Raw genomic sequence first — 8542 nt, 5'->3', positions numbered from 1 at the left:
CACTTATCTTAGCAACTATAATAGAAATAAAAGCCAGAAAAAAATTGAGCCCTTTCTGAATATCTATTCCAAGCAGATTACCCATACAGGTAATTGTAGTAGCATTTCAAGTTGAGTTATAATTAAAGTTATAACTAAGGTTATAGTGTCTACTTTTTTTTTCATAAGAACAATATTCAGAGGAGGGGTAAGCCAAACTTCAAAAGCACTTTTCTGCTTTTACAAAGATAATTCTACATTTTCTTCTAGCTCTTACACAGTTTCTAACTTTGGAGTCTTGAATCTTGCAAATATTCAACTCAGCTCTTTGGGGATTTCTGACCCAGTTTGTGGATTACATCATCCCCACCCCCCACCTTTACAATTAACCAATGATACTGCAAATGAAGACCAAGGAAGTCCATTTTACATCTTGACTCTTTTCATTATAACAGGCTTTGTGGATTTTTGGCATTTTGTAATGGAACCAAAAGAAGTCATATGAGTTTTTTGGTCTCTGTATAAACCAAATCTAAATGACACAATGTTTTTATTTTAATTTTTATTTTACCCATTCAGCAAACAAAGACAATGTGAAAATATATTTTAACTGAAAACAAAGTTGGATATTTTAATTTTTAAAGAGTTTTTAAAATTGATTTGAGAAAGAGTGGACGGGAGAGGGAGAGAGAGAAACACCGATCAGTTGCCTCCAAAATGAGACCTGACTGGAGACTGAACCTGAAACCTAAGCATGTGCCCTGACAGGGAATCGAACCTGCAACCTTTCAGTGTATGGGATGACTCTTCAATCAACTGAGCCACATCAGCCAGGGCCAATGATGAATATTTTCTAACATAATTTTGGAGCATGTGAATAATTTCTGAATCTGAAACAAACTGATCGTTTCCCATTCAAGCAATGGCAATACTTTTCAGCATTTAGTTAAAATTCTTTAACATTCATTTTTAAACAATAGGTTAAATATAAACAGTATTAAAAGATAAAATTTATATATAACACATATGTCCACATTTAGTGGTGTTTTCAGCTAAAATACTGAAACAATTTAAAAACAAAAACTATTCAGAAGACTTCATGTCATGTTTAGTAAGAGAATAAGCTAACAATCTAGTATGATTTGTTTTCTAATGAAATCCACTTCTGAGGCTGAAATTTTCTCTTTTAAACAAAATATATATGTATGTAGAATTAGCTAGTCTATATAGAGCAAGCTCTTTTTGTTGTTAATCTTCTCCTCCTGAGGATATTTTTTCAATTGCTTTTCAGAGAGCATGGAAGAGAGGGGGAGAGAAAGAGAAACATTGATGAGAGAGACACACATGGACTGGTTGCCTCCCTTCCCTACGGGGTGGGAAATTAACCTGCAACCCAAATAAGTACCTTTGACCTGGATTCGAACCTGAGAGCTGGCACTCTAACCACTGACAAACACCAGCCAGGGCTAGAGGAAGCTATGTGAAGTTTACATTTTTTAAAATAGATTGCTGGGAGTTAGTATATATTTAATACTTTTCCACCTTATTAGAAGCTTAGGTCAGGTGTTAAAGCTTTGTCACTTTGATAATATCCTGAACTCATGTAGAAAATTTTAAAAGGAGCTTAACAACAAATTCAGAGACAGAGAAACATTGATCAAAACGTCAAACCTCAGGGAATGTATGGGAGAGTGGGGGTAAGGGGAAGAGATCAACCAAAGGACTTATATGCATGCATATAAGCCTAACCAATGGACACAGACAACAGGGGGTAAAGGCATGTATGAGGAGGGGTAATGGGGGAATAAGGACACATATGCAATACCATAATCAATAAAGAATTTTTTTAAAATGTTGCAAAAAAAATAAAGCTTTAGTCACACTAAATTTAAAAAAAATTCTTAGGGCTACCTTAGGGCAATGAAATGACTTTCTTACATAAATATTTTGAAAGGGTACTCAAGATTTTTCACCAAATCATAATGCACAAAAATGATTATAAAGCAGCCTATATGTCAAAGCCCCACGTAAGAGCCACTGCCTTTATCCTGTTTATAATTTTTTTTTTAGTATTTCCACTGTTTAGAGTACAGTTTGAACACCATGTTTTCCTAAGTCTTCCTGGTTAAAAAGTTATGTATGGCAAGGCAAATAAACTAGTTGAAAAACAGATTAAAGTTCACCATTTGTGAAAATTCAAGTTTTAAAATAGCTTGCTACTGCAGCTGCAGATAAATTAGCCACTTTATTACAAAACGAAACCGTTGTAAACAAGTTTAAATTTTATTTTCAAGAACCAAATTGCACTAAGCAAGAGGATATGAATTTTGAGAATCTAAAAGCTAGTTTCAAAGTACTATATCACTTAATGCACCCTTTAAAGTAGCACTTATCTAGTCTGAAACTTAAATGATAAAATTTCTGGTTTATCCAGATGTTGTAACACCAGATTAAAAAAATATATATGGTGTAAATCACGGCTGGCTTCTATCTAGTCACCTTGGGAATGAATTTATCTCTGTAAACAAGTCCTGCGGTTTCTTTAAGCAGCTCACATAGGAATGAAATAAATCACTCCATAGTGCCAATTTTTTTTTTTTAATCAAAGAATGGCAGTGGGATTTCTGAATTGGCTAGGACAGCCAGCATTATCTTCCTGTAAAACTTCAGTAGTTCATTTTTAGGAAATTCTATCCAATACTCGGTGACTACTTGAATGCCTAGTGAATGTCCTCAGTGTTCCCTAGTGGCTTTTCAGCGTCCTTTGGTGGTGTCATAATGCTCCATTGCACACTGGTGACAACTGTGCCCCCCTCCTGAAGGTACTTATGTAATTTACTCCACCCAGCAGAGCCAGATCATTTGTATGAATCTGGATACTGTGTCAGTCTTCCATAGAAATCTTAAAAATCTTCAGCTTCCCTGGACTCATCGGATGATATACTTTTTACTACACCATCCAATCTATACATTCAGAAATGCTGTCCTGTTCCAAACCTGAGGCTTTCTTAAGGGACCTCAATGAGGAAACATTGCCCCAGGCAATCACAGCCAGTATTCTGCCCTGGAACTCAAATGAATACTGAGGCGGAAGAACCTTAGGGGCATCTTTAGGAGCATCAGCTTGGAGGAAGAGAGTTAGCCAAGAGAGGACTGTTACAGGACAAAGTCCCTATTTTAAGGCCTTTACTGAGTTCATCCTAAGCATAACCTCTTCCCTGGAAGCACCATCTGTGACATAAGCAAACTCTTGGAGTTTAGGAGCATAGATTTCCTCAAGTTTGGAAGCAATAAATCAGGAGGTCATTTCAATGGGTTGAAACGTGTTTATTTACATCTCTTTGTGCCAACCTAAACTCAGCAGAAAATCTTGCAGGGGATAAAATGTTTGCCTTTGAAGTGCGCATACTTCACATACCTCTAAAACCAGTCCAGAAGCACTGGCCTCACCTGTGGTTCCAAGTCAGAACGCGGGACTTCAACATGTTTGTCGTGAATGTATTGGGGCTCTTTCTTTAATATGTTGAGCCAAACATCCTTTGAACATCCCCAGCTTACCTCAGGCAAAGGTGAAGGATTAATACAAAGATTTTTAAATCTGTAATTTAAAAATCACAAAAGAAGTCTCTTGTCCTATTTGTTTGTGGGTGTTTTCAGTGATGATACAAGGAATGATTTTCCCTAAATTATACAGGTGCCAACAATTCCTAATCTCATGCTCATGCTTCCTGGAGACCTTCTCTTTTCTTTTTTTGACATCCCGGACTATTCTCATCTTGGCCTGAATTATCTGGGCTTCTTGTGGGGAATCAGTCTGGCTGGGGCTACCTCTTAGCTTGTAAACGCTGCATCTTGACCTTCTCTTTAGGTGTGTAAAACCTAACCAGACTGGCTACCACTCCGCTCTCCTGATAATGATTTGATTTGTATCTCAGCTCTACAAATCTGCAATTTTATTTATTTTTATCTCATTTCCAAGTTACCATGAATACATCACCCTCAAAAGTTAGCCACATATATTTTGTTTTTTAAAAGCAAGCTCGTATTAGTATAGATTGAGCTCATGTAGCAAAGTTGTGCATCATTTCAGTAATTTACATGATACACACACACACACACACACACACACACACACACACACAGGGTGTCCCAAAAAAATGTATACGTACTTTATAACAGCTGATGGTTCAATTATGAGAATGAAATGTAATTACTAAATACTGTGTTTATACATTTTTGGGACTATATATATATATAATGTATATATGTGTATAGATGCAGATATAATGGAATATAATATATACTATAATATAATATTGCTATACTTTACAGGTGGCTTAAAACTATATTTTATACAAGATATAAATACATCTACATCTTTTTATCTATCTATCTATCTATCTATCTATCATCTATCATCTTTGTTTAACAGTTCTTTACCTGATGGCAAGCAGAAATATTCCTCCAGGGCTGTGGAATATGTTCTAAGTTTTTAGTTAAGCCCTTACTTGTCCATCAATTCATCTTAGATCAGCTCAGTTTCTTTCAAATCCTGAGTTTATAAGCCTCTGCTAATTTGCAGAGTTGTACATGCAATCTTAAATGTGGAAAAGATTAACTGTGGTGAAAGGAAACGTACTGAAAGAGAGGTCAGCAACTTTGCTAGGTCCATCACCCAGGGGACGAGTGATGGCGATGTCTCAAGTGTTGGGTCTCTTTAACCAACACCTCTCACCTCTGTGATTTGGTGGATACAGACAATGGGCTGAGCCCGCACCAGCCAGCATGCTCCAAGCCAGACAGACAGAAGCACCAACAATGCCTTTATTCACAGCTTCCACACACTAAGTAGGGGGTGAGGACAAGCTAAAGGTCAACAGGGGCTGTGGCTATCAAGACAGATGGGCTCAAGTGTCACACTGAAGCCAAAAACTTGTACCTGCTACAACGACAGTAATCAGAGCAGATCGCCATGCTGGCAAGGCCTCCCTGCCCCGAGCAGCCGGGCTCTGTGCTGAGAGGGATGGCTGAGAAGCTCTGTGCACAATCTCAGCTCCTTGGCCACAGGTGAGGCCATATTTTAAGCAATTATTAGAAATACAAAGGAAGAGCCAAGACCGGTTTGGCTCAATGGATAGAGCGTTGGCTTGGGGACTGAAGGGTCCCGGGTTCGATTCTGGTCAAGGGCATGTACCTTGGTTGCAGGCATATCCCCAGTAGGGCGTGTGCAAGAGGCAGCTGATTGATGACTCTCATCGATATTTCTAACTCTCTATCTCTCTCCCTTCCTCTCTGTACAAAATCAATAAAATGTATTAAAAAAAGAAAAAAAAGAAAAGAAAGAAATACCAAGGAAGAGAAGCGTTCATTAAAAAACCAGGAAAATTCTCCTGTGGTGGCAGTGTTCTCTGAGCAATGTGCCTGGATAAACAGGATTTGGGCTTTCTGCAATGCATGTTCCATTTGTGATGAAAACAGTCAATTAGACTTTTCACAGCACTAATTATTGAGTGTTTTCTGCGAAATATAACCTCTGTGAATTTTCAGGATGTGTTTGTGTTTGTAATTTTTGTCTATTGCTGTTGCCCGAGTGCCAAGAACAGCACCTGGCCCATAATTGTCGCACAGTAAATACTTGGTGATTGAGTGATTGTTTCCAGCACTGTTCATAGGTTCTAATACTTTATATATATTATTTAAGTTTCAACAATTAGAATAACACAGATATTGAGTACAACCCAGTGCACAGATGAAAACACTAGTCAGAGAGGAGTAATTTGCTCTACATCATACATCCAGAGGTAAAAGACCCAGAATTCAAACCCCACAGGTCTGCGTTCAGAACATGTACACTTAATCATAGGTACACTAACACTCATCTCAGAAAGGCAATACTTTATACTTATTATATATTCTATATAATAAAAGCCTAATATTCAAATCTACTGAATGAAGGAACAACTGGCGGAACGACAGTTGCTGTGACATACACTGACCACCAAGGGGCAGATGCCCAATGCTGGAGCTGCCCCCAGCCCGCAGGCCCCAGGCCAGCCAAGGTGGGTGCAAGCTCCCCCCTTCCCATCATCCCAATGGTTGCCCCACAGATTGGTCCTGATGGCTGGCCAGGCCTAGGGACCCTACCCATGCATGGATTTCATGCACCAGACCTCTAGTTAAAACATAAATAATCTTATTCTGTTCCACATAGTTCATGATCAGACTGTTTTCCCTGCTTCCAGAAGGTTTATTGCAAATGCTCTGATACTTTGGAAATTTTCAGAATGCCAGTTCTCTGTCTGCTCCTTTAACTGTCTTTGTCTGAGTCTTCAGCAAAGTTTAAAACCATCAATCTGAAGAAGTTAGGCTGTAAAAGACAACTAATGCTACACTTCAGGCTGTAGCCACATTTCTCATGCTATTGGGAGACCTTATTTTTACCTGGATTACCGACTCATACTAATGGAAGATGACTTGCTTTCCTTTCTGAGTCTGTGAATGAGTTTGGCTCCAAAGATAGGTGCTGTACTGAAACCTCTGGAGAAATAAGTTTCTTCAGTTTACACTTACAGGGGGACTGTGTGGCTTGAGCCATACTCCGTTACCGCTAATGAGCCAAAGCCCTGCCCTGAAGTGCTCACTCAGAGAAAGGGAGAGGGCTCAGCTTCCTAACTGCTCCCTCCTGAGCCAATGGCCACTCACAATAGCTTTTGTAACACAGGCACTTGAATTAGGAGCTGGGCTGAGACCATACAGGCAGCAGAGTAGTGATAAAACAATGCGATTACTTTCAGCTATGCTAGGATTGGACCATGTGAGCCACAGGTGATAAATTCTATAACACATCAGTGCTCCTCTATTTTTTCCATTTTCCTTATGAGGGTATGGTTAGCTTTTTTATTTTTTCTTAAAAAATCACCTTCATATTAAGACTGTCTTTTAAAAAAAAAGTTTTATAACTGTCTGATTTGCAGTAGACCTAATTTCTGTCCTGGAAATGAGGTTTGGATTTACAGCAAAATAATCCAGAAGGAAATAGAAGGTAAGGATTATAATCTACCTCCAGGATTTTTTTTGAGTAATGGTCAAGATATAGAGAAAGACGAACAGTTATTTTCTCCCGCAGAATTCATGCTCCGCTGGAAACAATATGAACTGGGCAATAACACCAGCAATAACTATTTGTATTTTGGACATGTTCAATGCATAGAGATTAGAGAAGAAAAATGTATTACAATTTAGCAGTTCATAGCCATTAAAATAAAATATTCTGTCTGAAAGTCGGTCTCAACTATCTCCTCTATCTTATTTCCCATGACTGCCAAAAAATTGAGGAGAGTAATTTAGAAAGTTAAACTAGAGGAGGACTAACGTTGATTCAAGACCTTATGGAATAAATATTACAGGGCACAGGGACAGAGAAGTGTGTATGTGCTCCAATCAAGATGTCATCATTTGTGAATCAAAGGGAATAGAACCCTTGTAATTTTGAAAAGTCAATATCAGGTGTGTTTGAGGCACATGAGAAATTTTCTGAGAAGAGGGTTTATAGCTTCATCAGGCTCATGCCAATGGTTATAATTCAGTCATGAATCATTGCTCTAGCCAGGGGTTGAATTTTTCACAGTATGGTAACATGTGCTGGTGGTCACAGCCAGGATGTCTGAATGTGACAATCAGATTCCACTAGAGTTTCCAAATTCTTCTAGGAAGACACTCAGACCTGGATCTGAGGTGAATAATTTATACTGTGGGCATAGAATAAGCTCTAGTGAGGCAACATAAGTAAACTTCTCATGGAATTGTGAAGCACACAGAAGAAAATGATGTTCTCCTCCCAGCACTACCCACGTTCTGCCTGGTCCCAGCAATGGTGGCCCATCATCTACTAGATCTACCAGTGCATCTTTCTTTGTCTCTTTCATTACTTAGTTGAGGGCAAAACAACATTATTATTTATTTATTTATGTGATATGTCATTTCTGCTCCCCCAAAAGATTTGAAGACTCAAGACTTTGTGAAAGCAGCAGTTTCTCTGGATGTTAAAGCGCAGCCAGAGCAAGGATGACGGCCGTGTTGAAATTACAGACCACTATGAAAACCTATTGACTGACAAGTCTTGAACCATTCCCAGAAATAGGCTCACTTTCCCCAAGTAAACCAGGGTGGGTTCTGAGATCCTCACAGCTTATCTGTGAATCTACTAATGTCAGGTTAAGAAGTCCTACTCTATAGCAAGAGTTCTCAACATTGGCTATTGACTTAAAGGCTGGAAAATTCTTTGTTGTGGGGCTGTCCTGTGAATTGCAGAATGTTCAGTGTCATGCCAGCCTTTACTCACTAGTCCCCTCCATTTATGACAATCAGAACTGCCATCAGAAATCGCCCCTCCCAGCTGGGAACCACTGGAGTTAAGGCACCACACTAAAACCATGACATCATCTCCCATGTGGAAGGAAGTTTTTCATGCCCTCCATGTGACCAGACTATCTATATTCACAAGTGAATACGAATCCACATTTGTGTGACATTATTACACGCATGTGCTCACTTAGTGTACAAC

General features: G+C 38.8%; 1 pseudogene; it reads right to left on the bottom strand.

Moving 5' to 3' along the window:
- Nucleotides 1-2699: 2699 nt before the first annotated feature.
- LOC118707897 lies at nucleotides 2700-6574 on the bottom strand (annotated as a pseudogene).
- Nucleotides 6575-8542: the final 1968 nt, after the last annotated feature.

Source organism: Pipistrellus kuhlii, unplaced genomic scaffold, assembly GCF_014108245.1.
Source record: "Pipistrellus kuhlii isolate mPipKuh1 unplaced genomic scaffold, mPipKuh1.p scaffold_m20_p_6, whole genome shotgun sequence".
Taxonomy (NCBI): domain Eukaryota; kingdom Metazoa; phylum Chordata; class Mammalia; order Chiroptera; family Vespertilionidae; genus Pipistrellus; species Pipistrellus kuhlii.
The sequence above is the reverse complement of the archived record's forward strand: the minus strand, read 5'-3'. Positions and strand labels throughout refer to the sequence as shown.